Source organism: Fundulus heteroclitus, chromosome 19 (genome assembly GCF_011125445.2).
Source record: "Fundulus heteroclitus isolate FHET01 chromosome 19, MU-UCD_Fhet_4.1, whole genome shotgun sequence".
Lineage (NCBI taxonomy): Eukaryota > Metazoa > Chordata > Actinopteri > Cyprinodontiformes > Fundulidae > Fundulus > Fundulus heteroclitus.
In genome coordinates, this window is record NC_046379.1 from 8189895 (window position 1) to 8205042 (window position 15148).

The window sequence follows — 15148 nt, forward strand, 5'->3', positions numbered from 1 at the left end:
CAGCTGGATTTATGTTAAGATTAAATTAAACACAGGTGAACCTTTATTTAAGGTTATCAGAGTAACGGATGCTAAATAGGAAATTCACATCACACTATTCTAGGATTTTTTTATTTGGGAAGTATCTAACAAAATAACAGCAATGCATTATTTTCCTTTGTATTACTTTGTGATGGTTTGCATAAAATATTAATAAATGTGGAATGGTTCAATGAATATCATTACCTTCGCAACGTTCTGTGTTTATCATCTTTTTAACAATAAAAATAGCACTGAAAAACATGTTAACTCTTGAAGATTAGGTCTTGGTACTATTTTCCCTATTTGTTCCACCTTTTTTTAAATTAAGAACTGAATTCAAATTTCTTCTTAAATATAAAGCTCCGTCTTATATTAAAGATCTTATTGCCCCATCAGAACTGTCCGACCTCAGCTGCTAGGTTCTTTAAAACAGGATTTTTCTTTACATGTTGAAACTAACAGAAACTAAATGAAACCATAGCATCCATGTGCGCCTTCGCGCACATTGTGCGCACTCTCCTTGCGCCTTTAAAGGGCGCGCGCTAGCGCTGAGTGGAGGGCGGACCCTGTTTGGCGCGCGCGTGCGTGTCAGCGTGTGCGCGCCTCTTGCCCGCAGCCGCCGCGAGTGGCACAGAGCAAACAGCGGCTTTTGTGCGCATGATGCACCGTGTTGGACGCACCTGCGAGGAGCGATAAAGGTAGCCCGAGGACGGCGCTGCTTCCAACTGGATCCTGGATATTTTTTTTGTTAAGGCAAAGAAGGAAAAAAAAGTGGCTCCGTGTACAGTTGGCAGCTGGATTTTAGCAGGTGGACACTTTTGGTCTGTTGATCTGAGGTCAGTAACGCCGTCTGTGACAGTTCAACCTGTTCATGTTAGTGTCCGCCTTGAGAATGGGTGTTAGAGGAGCAGAAACAGGAGGCGAGAGGAGGCAGAGAAGGCTCGAGTTTCAGCTCCTGACGGACAGGTATCACAGGGATTTTACAGGAGTTTCTTTTCCCCCCTTTTACCGGTTTTTACGCACAGACTCGGCGGATGTTTGCGGGTCTCCTTGAAGGAATGGCGACATGTTGGTGTTTTAAATACAGAATTCCTGCCATGTTGGCCTCTAACGTCTCTTTGACAGACAAGTGTAGAATTACAGACCTCTGCGCAGTCCTTATGGTTACAGAATGAATTAGCAATTCTATATTTTAGTAATTAGCATACAGCAAACACTGTAGGGCGTCAAATAGGCCCCAAGCTTCTGTTTGTTTTAACAGAGATAATGTAATAAAAAAGAAAAAGATAAAAAAGTGGACCTCCTTAACCTTGTTTGGGGCTGATGAATAATAAATCCTATGCGCGCCAAGTGTCCAGTTTCCACGCATTGTGTTCACGCATTGTCTCGGCTGCATTCGCGTGTTGAAATGGCACGCACGCTTCTCGTGGACTATTTAAATATTGATGCATATTTTTCGCGTAATTCGACCAGCTTTTCTTTTTTGGTGCATGACCTTGCGTTTGCGCCGAGATGGGCAGCAGTGACCGTTGCATTCCTCCATCATTCCTCCTGTTGGGGAGGAGAAAAAAACGCACGCTGCTGCTGGTGTTTTCTTCTTCCCACCCAGCAGGTCGGTTTAACAAAAAAAAAAAAAAAAAAAAAAAAAATTACAATTTCGAGATTAAATGTAGATTCCTGATATTTGACGATTAATACTAGGCTAGGAACAACCCCCATTCGATCATTTTCATATTCAGAATTGTCGAACAAAATTGAAGCAGTCCGTTTGTAACCCGACGCGACATCAGCGAAAGGATGTAAGGGATTTAAATTGTGAGATGTTCTCAGGAAGCGGGATAAATTGGGCTCCCTGGCCGATAAATTGCATCTGCAGACGGGTTCGCTGAAATTATCTCACTGGAATGCATTTCATGGTGCATCTTAAGCTGATAGTTTATTTTTTTTTATTTCAGTTCATCATGAGTTAACGTTTTAGCTCAAGTCGTGCAGCTTTCATCTGTGTCACCTCCACTGCGACGGATGGTGCGAGATGTCCCATTTATAGGGAGCATCTTTGGAGTTTTTTTTTTTTCATTGCAGAAAAATACCAGGCCTTGCGTGCATTGTACGAAATAAAAACAAATAATAATATTTGAAAACAGGCCTGGATTTTCAATCTGCTTCTCTAAAATCGTCTCCAGGCCGAACAGTGGAGTTTTGGTGTTCAGATTTACCAAAAAAGGCTGCTTTTCTCTTTCCCTCCGTCGTCGCTGCTAAAACTTAATAGGATTAAAAACAATTCCTGTGCCTATATGTATGCATAGATGGATGTATGCAGGGGGAATTCCTAATCAGAATTTTTTTCACCCCTCTTTCCAAACCGCCTACAAAATGGGCGTGACCCGTGTCCCAGAATTTATTTATTTATTTATATACTTTTTTTTTCTTCTGAAGGCCCAAAGATGTTCCTTCATCTGATGTAGACTGGGGCGTTTTTAAATACACAGGCTCACGTAGAGCAATTTGAAATATTCAAGTTTCTTCTTTAAAAAAAAAAAAAAAAAAAAAAACACAAAACAAATCCAATCTACTAAATTCCAGCTTTATATTAATTAAATTAAGAAACGTTTTTCTTTTCTTCTTCTTCTTTGCTTGAGCAGGAATCTCACCTTCCCCCGTTTCTCCTCTCTTTGGTTTAATTCATTGTCTGGGATTTGGATTTGAGGTGGGGGGTATTTGTAATTTAGGCTTTTCTGAAAAATTTCCCCCCTCGTGTTTGACAGCTGATTAACTGCCCTGACAAATCAGCCGCAAAAAGCCAAGGGCTCTCAAGGTAACACTAATCCCTCTGGGCGGGGACAGACTGATACTACGCAGGATTTTTTTTTTTTTTTTTTTTTGGAGAATGCTCTTTTCTTTCTCTCCAGCGTCTCAGATTCGAGCGTGGAAAAGTGCGCGGCCCTGCGGTGCATTAAACGTTATGCACTCAGTATTTATCTCACTAAAATGCAACAGAAACGGTTCTACTCTGACTGCGCTAAAAAAAAACATGATGCATTTTTTTTAATTGTCACTTGCAATAAAAGAAAATAAAACAAAGGATGGGGTTTTAGAAAGCCCGTGTGATGTTACATAAACCGTTGCTGCTGCTGCTTCTGCTGCTGCTGGTGGGAGGTTTTTGAGCAGAAACATGTGCGTGGATTTTAACTCGTGCGTGTGTAAAAAAAAAAAACACGTATTTTTTTTGGTCTTTTGCTCGCCTGCAGTCGTTTGTGGAAGCATTAGGTCATTATTGTGGCGGGAACAATTATCCGTTTAGTGCGTGCGTGTGTGCGTGCAGATGTTGTAAACGCGGGCTTGTACGCGTGGGTTGGAGGTGTCTCTGATGATGTAATGCCATGAAGGGTGCTGCAGCCCGGAGAAGGTGTGTCCTGCCTGCTGAGGAGCTGGAGAACCGCTCGGTGCCCACGCTGCATCGCTATCACACACACACGCACGCACGCACCCACACGCACGCATCCACGCACTCTCCTCCCCTCTACATTTACATGTCTGTAATTAGGACCTTTTTAATTGTGTTATTTTTTTTTTAGACGGACATTTGATTTTTCACCACGAAAAGGAATCTGCATAAATGTTTTAAAACACGAACTATGGACTTTGCGATTTAAATGGATTTATTTCAAACTCTGCAATAAGGATTCAGGTCTGGACAGGCAGTTTGGGGGTTAGAGGGCAATCCCTTTCAAGCCATAATGTTCGGTAAACCTAGCTCTTTTAGTCTTTATGTAATTATTTCTTTAAATCATATAAATCCTAACAGTTTACTGGACATTTATCAAATTATATTTGTAGATGCATATCATCATCAGAGTCCTCTAGATTTAAACTGTCACCAAAAACAGACCCTCAGCATCCTAAGCCCCCCTCGCCTTGACAGAAGGAGATCTTTCCACCATCCAGCCTTGGCATAAAGTCTGTTCCTCACTGCCTTTAAACCCAGAGCTTTATCAGTCATTTTATTTGGCAGCCTTTTATTTTAAAAATGTGAAAGTTAATTCTACTCAACTGATAATATTTTTATATAATTTGAACACAACTGCTGGTGTAGAAGGTTTCTGCTCAAGATGTGATCCATGCAAACGGGCCCCAAAATACAAGATACACGTACAGGTTACACATTACTTAACAAAAAAAGGTTATTGAACATATAAACAGTAAAATTTGAAAAGCATTCAACGATGAAATGTTCCTTCAGATTCAGCTGAAAGACCGTTTTGCCTTATTTAGAGTGCTTAATACAGACGTAATAACACCAAATTAAGAACATTAAACAGATGTTTCACAGAAGAGGTATTAAAATAAACAGGACCCTTATTGTTTTTGCAGAAAGATGAAATGAAGATCATCTTTCTGGGGATGCACTGATGCACCGATTTCTGTCTTCATTTAGGGTCAGACCTGCCAGTTTCCAATTTTGGCTGATTCACCTTTTTGTTTAACACAGAAGAATGAAAGAAAATATGTTCCCAGCTTGCTTAATGACGTGGTAGTTTGGAGACCAACACAAAATGAAGAGTGCTGAAATTATTCTGAAATGTATGCATCAAACCACATGAACTTTGTCTTTTATCTGATTTTTATTAAAACTCAGCAAAGTGCATCTACGTATGTGCTGCTGGTGTTTATAGACTGAACATTCTGTCTGATTTAGCTGATTTCTGAACAGACTCCACACCAATGGGACAGAATATTTGAGCTGTTCCAGAATATTTCATAATAAAACAAAAATAAGTGTGAAATGATTCAAATATATTTTTTAGAGGGGGGCATAAAGATAAACTAATTTCTAGGATGCATCAATCAGGTGTTTTCTGGTTGATATGAATTTCCAGTTTTCTTTAAGATCCGACCTCCTGATTTGGATTTTGACCAATTTTCTTTTTCCTCCCTAAGTACCGTAACATGTAAAAGATAAATAATTGTGCTACACTTTGTTTTGAAAGAGGTATTAATTCAGCATCCAACAGAAAATGAAGGGATTACAAAATGATCCATGATTTAGGCAACAAAGCACGTGTTCCTAACATTTTTTCTGGTTTCTTATAAACTCCAAAAAAGAGCATCGAAGTGCATGATTTCAGTTGAGGCGTTTATACACTAAGAATGGGTGGGGTCCTTCGGTTTTATGGATTTAATGAATGGGAGAAAAATAAAATCAGATTTGAAACGATCACAGCCAATTAAGCAAAAAATAAATAAATAATAATAAAATGCTCTGATTCTGATTTCTAGAAGATCCCCCTCCTCTCCCATTTTCTGTCAGTGTGTGTCTGTTTTTCTGTTCTAATAAACTAATATAATCTAATTAAATCAAACTTAATTTTAGTTTTATCTGGTCATAAAAAAACCAAATCAAATTCTAACAATTGTCTGAAATTAACCAAGGGCAAATTTGTTATGGGAATTCCGGAAACAGTTTGCTTTTATATGCAAATTAATGTTTGTGTTTGAATACGGGTAGCAGTATATATTCCCTGTCACACTTTTACCTTTTTAGTTTTATTCTTGTCGGGCGTTCTGCGTGGAAACACAACCCAACAACTCCTCATTCTGAAACGAATGCCCTGACCTTAAACCCTCCTTAGATGCCTTGACTGCAGCTTAACTTCAGGTGAGATAGACTTTAACCTTGATTCATGATGAATTCATTTGAACGAGAGGCTCTGTGTTTACGCTGATGTAATGTTTCTGTTCTGCAGAGACTACTGGGTCTTAATTAGGAGGGCTCTGAAAACATACTAATTAATATCTAAATATGATAAAGTGAATCTGAAGTATAAGGTTTTGACCAAGCCCCTGTCATTTTCTTCCTCACTGTCATTCCCACCATGGGTCCAACAGAAAATACATTTCCCATTTGCAAGCCTTTAATGAACTATTGCACAATTATTTTCCTGTTCTGTTTGGGCCTACAAGTAGTTTTGGAAATGTAAAAAAATATTTATACCATATCAGACAAATTTTATATTTTTAGATTTGAAGACTGTTTTTTTCCTGCAGAGGAAGGCCTGATTTCTATTTTGTTCCATCTTCTCCTCTCATCCTGAGGATAGATTTGTAGATTTTTTTTTTTTTTTTGGAGGGGGACTAAATAACAGTGTGACGATCTGATGCATCACTGTGGAGGACGGTGGGAAATACGGGCCAACCCCTTCGAGCACCGACAGATTTGAGCCTAAAATGGAGACAGGATGCTGAAGGTGCGTGTCTGAGGTGTGAGGACGAGCGTGAGTGGAGCATCCCTCCCTCTCTGTTTTGTCTCTCCTCCTCCTCCTCTGCCCCCTCCTCACGTCTTGCCCAGATGATGGTGCAGAAAATCGACTCCACAGCAGTGAGATGTGAGCTGCTCGCTCCTCGTCAGTGTGCGATGACAAACTGCCGCGTGTTCTCTCCGAGATCTTATCGCTGTGGAGGACATTTTGTCACCGCTGCAGTGTTTGATCACGGCCGTAAAATACCACCAAGTGGCTCCTATTAAAGCACAAGAGGCCTGCTGGTGCTTTTATTTGCATTCGCACACACACACACAAACACACACACACACACATACACACGCTTGTAAGGCTGTTAATAGGATCCAGAGTGCTGCAGCCTTTTGTCACTGAGTGGATGTGGACTCGTCCCTGCGGGCCTCGTCAAAAGAAGCCTTTCAGAGAGAACAATGATCCATGCCGTTTAGCCTTTTAACCCCTGACGCTCGCCGCACTGCAACACGACACAATGAGACCATCTGAAAATGATGTCTGCATTGGTAAACATGAGTTTACGCCGCATGTGTGTGAGTGCAGTGAGTGTGTGTGTTTGTGAGGGATGATCTGCTGCAACAGAAAGCTGTAGAAAACACAGGCAAAAAGACAGCAAAGCAAAATTACAATGTAACAGGTAAACATTATGTCTAGATTAAACAGAGCAAATCTTAAGTTTGGATGCAAATCAACAAATTGGTGTCTTTAAGAATCAAGCGACATGTTTCATGATCTCATTTTTTCTCAAATGTGTGTAAAAATCTGAACTAATACAACGTTAAGTAAGCTTTCCTTTAAAATACGGCTCAGTCTGCGAAAAATGAAATGAATCTTATTGTGATGATTTCAAAGAAAATAGTTGATGCAATGTGACAACGTGAGGAAAAAGCACAATCACAGGGTTTTATCGTCTAACAGATGATGCGTTTAAAGATGGACACATTTTATTTCTGGGAAGTGATCTGTGTGATCAAAAAGGGGAGCAGGTAAATGGCCAGAGATTAAAGCTGAACCATTTTGTTATTGATCAACTCTGATTGATCAAACACTGAAGAATTAGACTTTGTTACCTGTTACTTATATTATGCATAATTAGTAATGCCCACAATTATTGTTCCTTAAATGCATCAACCAGTGTCATGCAGTTTAATGCTCTCTTTTGAATTTAATAAAATCAGATAAAGGTTAGGCATTAATTAACCTACAGTACATTTGTTTATCTGCTATGTGTCAGGATCCCTTGGAAAAATATCTGCATGTGTCAAAATCAGAATTGGCAGGCCAGAAATCAAAGAAAACCAGTAATTATGCAGGACAACTAGAGTGAATGCCAAAAAAAAACTGTTTTGCATTATTTTCACTTACATTTTGTCTTTTTTTCCCCTCCTTGCTTTTTCCTGCCTGTCTGTCTCATTAATAATCTGCAGCCTTAAAACATTTTGAACCTCAGTAAATCCTTTGCATCCGAGTATTATGCTTAAACTGAAATCTGCTTCTGCATAGCATATTTTCCATATTTTTTCTCTCTTTTTTTCTAAAAATAGAATACATTTCAATTAAAAAGAATCTCTGAATTTTTTTTCCTGCCATGTCATCCAACTGGTGAATGTATACAAATCAATTTGTATTAATTTGTATTCATTCAAACAACGCAAATCATATTTAGTCAAATCATTTGCTGAAACCATTTTTATTTTATTTTAAATCCAGTTTAGTTAAGATCTTTTAAACACCAACCTAGGCCACTCTGATTATCAGATACATTAAATTAGCAGATCTTTATATTTAGAACCAAACCATTTAAGAGTGGAGAGAAGCTGTTGTACCCCGACAACAGCAGTACGCCTTCAGATCTCAACAGGTCCCGGAAAAAAAAAAAATCTTAGTTTGATTGGAATATTAAAAAGTTTTCAGACTCATCAGTAGAAAACTCAGGAGGAGATTATAATAGAACACATTGACACTGTCTTAAAGTTCAACATGAGGAGCTGACGTAAAAAACGCGAGATGCAACAGGCTCTCTTTTCTCAATGTTTTGGTCAAAATATTTGATATATATGAAACTAGTTAATAACAAATACAGCTGTTAAAAAATGGTAACTTGAAAGATGGTTAAATGAAAAAAAACAACATCAATTTAACACTGAAAACCTACACAGAAATGAAACGCGGTGCTTAAAACCTTAATCTGAACCTGACACCCCTGTAGGTAACGGACATGTGGTTCGATCCGATGAGACACAACCATTCTCAGGTGTTGGACTTTTGCTCCAACGTGAGGAATCCAGCACCCAAAAATATTATGGCTGCAGATAAAACTGAAAAGGTGAGAGTGTGTTGAACAGGTTTTACCAGCACAGATGTTTCTGGTTCTGTTTTAAATCTTAAAGCTGAAACCTTTTTTTCCATTTTTAAGCTTTATTTTCAAAGATTCAGCAGAAAAACAAAACTTAAATGAACTCTTAAATTAAAAAAAGTTCAACCCCAGAAAGTCATTGAATGTTAAGTGAAGACTGTTTGCACAACAAGCTACCATAAACTGTACCTTCTCTGTGAAGGGGGAAAAAAATAAATATATATATATCCCACATAAGAACCATGAGGGTAATATTTTTCTGAAGGGGAAGATGCCAACCATCCAGTTAAGGTACTTATAATTGCAATTTAAAAAATATTTCTGGTTTGAGACGGACACTATTATTAAATCGTAGGCATCAATTGAATATGAATATAAACTGTCTTTTGAACACTTGACAGTGGACTTGGATGGAGATGTTGGTCTTGTCCTCCCATGAAGAAATTGAAGTGTTTTTTTCCCCTTCAGAGTTATGCATACTATTTTTATTTAATTTATTTAATTCTATTGTTTACTAGGATAACAAAGAGTATGGACAAATGCTGTCTTATGTTTGTTTTTATGTCAAACATTAAAGCAACTTTAATCAAAAAGATGGCTACACAAACTGCAGCAATCTGGAAATTCTGCCCAGCTGCAGCGCCGCATTGTCAGGGTTTCATCAGCTTCCCATTTTAAATCTCAATTCCACTGAATTACAGAAAATGGCGCCTCAAGGCACCCTTACAATGCAAACAGATACAGTTTAAATCTGTTTTAATGTGGCAATAAGTAGAGATGCTAAACTGCTGTTTGAAGATTGGCGTCTGAAACCTGAGGCCCTCTGTGGATTTGTCTTTTGCCGGGAAAGAATTAAAGTGAATGACGCATCCGTGAGATAACCAATGGATAAAAATGCAAGAGTCTGAAAGGTTTTTATTTTTTTGTTTACCATGAAATGAAAAACATGCAGTCCACGTCTGGGCTGCACGGTGGTAAAGTTGTTAGAATTCTGGGCCTTGCTTCTTTCTTCTCTCCGGGTACTCCGACTTCCTCTCAGAGTCCAAAAACATGACTGTTAGTTTAATCGATGTCTCTGAATTGCCTGTAGGTGTTGCCCAGTGATAGACTGGTGACCTATCTAAGGTGTACCCAGCCTTTTCCCCAGACATGGTTGGAGATGCCTCCATCATGCAAAGATGAGAGGGTATAAAACGGATGGACAATCCAGGTCCTTTGAGATGAGATTAATGTCTCTGATCGTCTTCTGACACCTTGGGATGGCTCCGTTTTAGCAATTATAATAACCTAATGTCTTCAGATGCCGACGTGTTCAAACGGAAAACCCCCATTAAGGACCCCTGCTTTGAAGTCTAAAGTGTTGGGAAAACAGTTGCTCTTTTGGTGCTGCCCTGTGGATTAAACTGCTCTCCCGTGATGAGAAACTCTCCGCGTTATCTGCGTTGGAGTAGAATCCTGTTCACCAACTTGAAGCTGTCTAACATGGCCATTACAGCACTCTGCTGTCGGAGCAGTCCTGCTTGTTACAAAGACAAATTAGAGCGAAATCAGCCTCACGCCGCTGTGCTCAGTGACCAGCGGTAACTCCTCACCTACAGATGGTGTTTCTCAGGTAAATGGCAGTAATGACTCTCTGTTTAGCTGAACTATACACGGCGAAAAGCTTTCCAACTGTCGCAGTTTAAAGATGGAAAGACAAAAAAAACAGCGAGGGGTGGCATTGTTCCTTAGAAGTGGTTGGTTTTGAGAGAAGACTAATTGCTGCTTTTGTCTGAGCCCCTTCTGGTTCTGTTGAGTCTTATTCTGAACGTCCTAGATATTCTAAAAATAGATCTGCCGGCTGGTTAGTTGTCTTTAGATTTCCTGGATCCAGAACTCCAGAACCCATGTACGCAGTCGGTACTCCCAGCTGTTATGTGTCGCGCTGTATTGTTGTTGCCAGTTGCAGCGTCATGGTTCTTAGGCCCGTTTAGTTTCGCGTTGAACGTGCTCTGAACGTTAAGCGTTCGCTTTAAAATCAGTAAATCTCTGTGTTGCTTTCAAACCGTTAATGTGCAGCGATCAGGCCTATGTAAACCAAGAGCGGGTTCTTCCATCTGAAATCAGATCATGGTGGTTACCTGTGCAGGAGGGAAACCAAGACGTCCTTCTCCACACACGCATTCAACGGAGCATCCTGGAGCAGGTCCGGGCTCCTCTGGTCCTCAAGGGCCAGTCTCCTGCATATGTTAGATCTGTCCGTGCCTCACCAAACCCGAATGAGGTTGTCGAAATAGCTTGTAGGTTTAACAGGCATTGAATAAGTCTGCTTATTTCCATCAAACGGGTTGCAGCAGGACAGCACCTGAGACCTGCAGGAAGGCAGCAGTCGAGTAGCAGAGGTGCCAAGTTCACCCCGGTTAGAAGGGGAAATACGTCTCCTCCGCAGATTTCATGGTCTGCCACAATGTCTCCTCCCCGTGGGATGTGACTGTATAACTTAAAAATGTGGACCTACAGGAGGAATCACGTCTGACGCCCGAACCACTTCAGTTGACTCCTTTTGATGTGGAGGAGCAGCAGCTCTACTCTGGGATCCTTACCTTATTTCTGGGGCATCAGAGTCGAGCTGCTTGTACAGAGGTAGCTCATCGCAGCTGTTTGGATCCAGGATCTCTTTCTTTCGGTCTCAATCCAAACTTCATGACCATAGGTGAATATTGGAACATAGATGGAGCTGCCAGAGGCTCACTTTAACAAACCTTTGTCACACATTTCTGTGATATGGTGCATTTGGTTTCCTTTCCATAACAATCCAGTAACCGTCTCGTGTTTGTTCAGATCTGATACAATTCATGTTTTAGCATTAACAGGGAATTACCAGAGGTTTATTGATCATGTTGTGCAGACAAATTACATTTGATGGGCTAGAGGCAACATTTCTGTCCTTTTCGCTTGAAACATTCAAAACTAAATAGAAAAAACACATCTGTAACACGCTCTGAGTTCAGATACCAAACTTCTATCATTGCTGTATTTTGCAACACCCCAGGATGCTTGTTGAAAGCTTTCTTCTGCAATGAGTCTTTCCTTTTTTTTTTTAGTCCCAGCTGAAATGATGAAAGTGGAAATTAATCTATCTGCGCAGGTTTCTGAGACCAAACATCAGCTGGTGATCCAACGGTGGCGCGAGCTGGTTGCATGGGGGGGTCTTAAAACTCCCCTGAAAAGGGATAATCAACCCCCCCCCCCACCCCCCCGACCCCCCATATGCCCCCCCTCCCGATCTTAGCATTGTTGATAAATATAGATTCATATTTTGTGGTTGGTTATCTGATCCAAAGTCAGGTCAAATCACGGCTTCCACGCCTGCTCTGTGTGATCTTATGTCTATTAAACAAATTTTGTAGACAAAAAAAAGCGTTCCCATTGACCTGTGGCTCCTTTATCGTGCAATTTGATTGGTCGGAGTACAAACTGTGCATTACTCAGGCCGCTGGCCAGGCTCTAGCTACAAGCCACCGGGAAGAGTGAACAAAATTGACCGCTTTATTGTACCTACCCGCTCCACCGTAACCGGACAATGAGTCAAAAGAAAGAAAAAAAGCCTGAAAAAATTATTTGTGCATGTGTTCACTGCAGCTGCGCTACTTGCACAGGCAGGGATGGACTGGCCTGCCGCGCTCATTGCTCGAACAGGGCTACGATAAAGGGACACAGCTCATTTCAGAGCAGCGGCGGAGCCAAGAGGAGAGCCTGGAGCACGTGTGTGAGCACAGGAAGAGGTGGCATAACTCGGGCTGAAGTTAGTCGTAAAACCTGAATGCTGACCGAGAATGGGCTGATTGCAAGTTATGGCTGATCATAAAAATTATTTAAAAGATAATTATGGTTACATAGTGACAATAAAAACTCTTGATTCTTACATTCACCCAGCAAGAATCGAGGTGGAGGTTTATTCTAATAAGCATCAGCAGAGTCCTCTGAGGAACAGAGTAGAAGGACTTTCACCTGATATACAGGTAGACTTAAACGCTCTGGCTAGGATAGAAAACAATATGAACCCTCTCTGGGAGCTTCTAGCTGGATTTGCGCTAAAAACATTAAAAGGTAATTTATATCACCACGTTAATTTTCATTCCTACAGCCGGTCCAATTCTCTGCTGACAGAAAAAGGTTTTGCACTGTAAACTGGTAAAATATTAAGCATCTGCACAGTAAGCTCAAAAGTGAGCCTCCCTCTTCTCTACCACATTTTCTGTGCCGATTCAATACGTACAGCTCCGCGTTGTTTAAAGGTGCAGTTAACGACGACAATTGATCCCAAATGTACCATTAATTAATGTCTTTATTTTTTCAGAATAATATGTAATATTATATAAACTAAACAAAGATACAGCTTTATTCAAAATAAAACATAGATACCATTGTATGTATTAGTAACTGAAATATTAATACTGGTAAGACAAAAAATGAGGGTCCAGGATGATGTTCTATGTATTATTTTCCACTCTGGTAAAGAGGTTTAGTGTGGTTTTTTTTCAATTTAGTTTGAGCTTCTGTTTGATATTTGTTGAATTATTAGAAGCAGTTAGCAACCAGTAGCATGCATTTCACAATTTTAAACTCATTACAGCCTGGGATCAGTAAATCCACCATGTCTATATTACTATCATTCGCTGTATTAAATGTGCTTTTTTCCCTATAAATAACTTTGTGATGTCCCTTACTGGCTCAAAGGAGCTACTAGGAATCCCACAATCCTTTGCATGACATGACGTATAAGCACAGCCTATCTCATGGAAATGAACGGAAATGGCCGGAGAGAAGAGAGCGTGCACCTTGTAGTTAATTTTGGGAAGGCTGTAGGCCCGGATTTGCATTGCATAATGACGTCAGAGCCGAAATCAGAAATCGTTTACTGTTGATCCTATGAAAGGTCAAGGAGAAGGAGATAGGAGCGGGACCTAGGCAGTATAATTAGAGGTATTTGGATGGAGCCAAAATGTTTGGTAGTTCATTATACCGTCCCTCAGCATACTACAAAAATGGTGCTTTAAAGCGACCTCAACACAATGATTTGCTCTCAGATGCACCTCAGAACAGGTGTAAAAGAGGGAGAATAAAGGGGTAAATCTACAATGATTTCAGATCAATGCATTGCAGTTTAATTTTATATAGACCTGAACCGAATGATTTCAATGTGAAAAGGAACACCTAAAATGCATGATATCTCCCCTTTTAATCTTGTTTTTCAAGATATCTGTTTAAAGATAACTGTCAATGAGGACAGGGCCTTTACTGCCTGATCCAAAAGTTAAAAGCCTATGGCTATAATGCTAGTAAAAAAAGAGCTCTGTTTTTTTATATTAGGAATAACTGTTTGACTTTGCAACACATCATTCGTTTTTGTTTTCTCAGTCTTGGACTTGTCACTTGATTAGCTATTTATAAAAAAAAATTCAGTTTGAAATTGCAAACAAGGACAGATCTTACCTAGTCTGCACCTTTTGGCCAGTGTTTCTTTGCTGGCTTATATACCGATGATATTGTGATTTGCAAAAAAATAAAATAAAAATTGGTTTTAGACGAATAAAATGGAAATGTAATAAGTCAGAAAATAACTGAAAAAAATGTCACCTTTATCCTTTCCCATATTATTAAAGAAATGCATAAATCAGCACGTATACTGTTAAGCCTTAGGATGCAGATTTGTTTTTCTGCACGTCTTTTATTATTCAGCTGGATTCAGCAGAAAGCTTTTTCTGCATTCTGGTCATCAGATAAAAGGCGGTCTGCCTGGCTGACTCACAGTCATTTGGAGCAATGAGAATAATGGCACTAATTTACCCAGCAGATGACCGATAACTCCAAACACCCTCTGGAGGAGGAAGAACGTGGCTCTTTCACAGGCAGGAGTGATGACATCAAATCAACATTTTTCACTAGATGATTAAAGCGCGGTGGTCTTTATTAATGCTTGTAGCTGCAGGTTTAAAAGCTTTCCCTCTGCTCCTGTGCTCTCCTTCTTTATACAAAATGAAGTTGGTGGTTTTTAAGTGAAAGATTGTTGGCTTCAACTTGACATGGAAACAGAGCTTTAATAGTTGTAAGCACTTTTGAGGACCATAAATGTCAATATGGTAGGTTGATAATGCTTCAAAACAAGTTAAATGCTCATAGAGACTAATGCAATTTTGGTGAGGAGTGAGAAAACCCTTTTCCCACATTTTGGAGCTCCATAGCGCAGCCATGCTTGTCATTCAAAACATAATTTGGTTTAAAAAGGTCACAAAACCTTGGATTTTACCTAAGAAAAATTGCCACTTTCGATTGTACTGTTTTTACACAATCTCAGTTGCAGTTGTATTGAATATTATTGCCCTACAGGATGTTAAGCTTAAATACCGTAGATTTTGACCCTGTGAAATACTGTGAAGCCCTTTGGTTTAATCTATTTTAATGTCCTCAGTTTTCAAAACATTTGCATTCTGTCTCCTTT

At 39.8% G+C, this 15148-nt stretch overlaps 1 protein-coding gene across 1 annotated transcript in view; it reads left to right on the forward strand.

The window, feature by feature from the left end:
* Nucleotides 1–626: 626 nt before the first annotated feature.
* Nucleotides 627–15148, forward strand: part of nrxn3a (neurexin 3a) — a 185152-nt gene continuing 170630 nt past the window's right edge. Inside the window, 1 exon segment of the mRNA XM_036150709.1 lies at nt 627–857. The gene's annotated coding sequence lies outside the window, so the exon portion shown is untranslated.